The sequence below is a fragment of the Bactrocera tryoni genome, unplaced genomic scaffold, assembly GCF_016617805.1.
Source record: "Bactrocera tryoni isolate S06 unplaced genomic scaffold, CSIRO_BtryS06_freeze2 scaffold_25, whole genome shotgun sequence".
Classification (NCBI taxonomy): Eukaryota; Metazoa; Arthropoda; class Insecta; order Diptera; family Tephritidae; genus Bactrocera; species Bactrocera tryoni.
The window spans coordinates 8,055,501-8,055,975 of NW_024395977.1; positions in this window are offsets into that span (position 1 = coordinate 8,055,501).

Here is a 475-nt window from a genome sequence, read left to right on the forward strand (position 1 = left end):
AATCTGCGTCGACGGGAACCCAGATCAAATCTAGTTGGAGCTTGTCTTTTATTGAGCTTAGTGCTTTCTTGCAGTTGTGAATTATACTGCAATTTGTCATTTGTTTTGTGACATGAACAAAACAAAGTATTTATTATGTAAAAATTGCCACAAATGCAGAAAATAGCTACAGATTTCTTCTATCACCTATTGTTTTTTTTGAGGATTTTTGTTGAAAAACAAAAAAAAAACGTTAACTTTGGCTGCACCGAAGCTAATATACCCTTCACAGGTGTATTTCTTTTAATAACTATGTGGTCAGTTTGTATGAAAGCTATATGCTATAGTAATCCGATCTGAACAATTTTTTCGGAGTTTATATTATTACCTTAAGCAGTAATCCATGTCAAATTTGGTGAAGATACCACGTCAAATACCAAAGTTTTCCATACAAGCATTTGATTCCGATCATTCAGTTTGTATGGCATCTTGATGC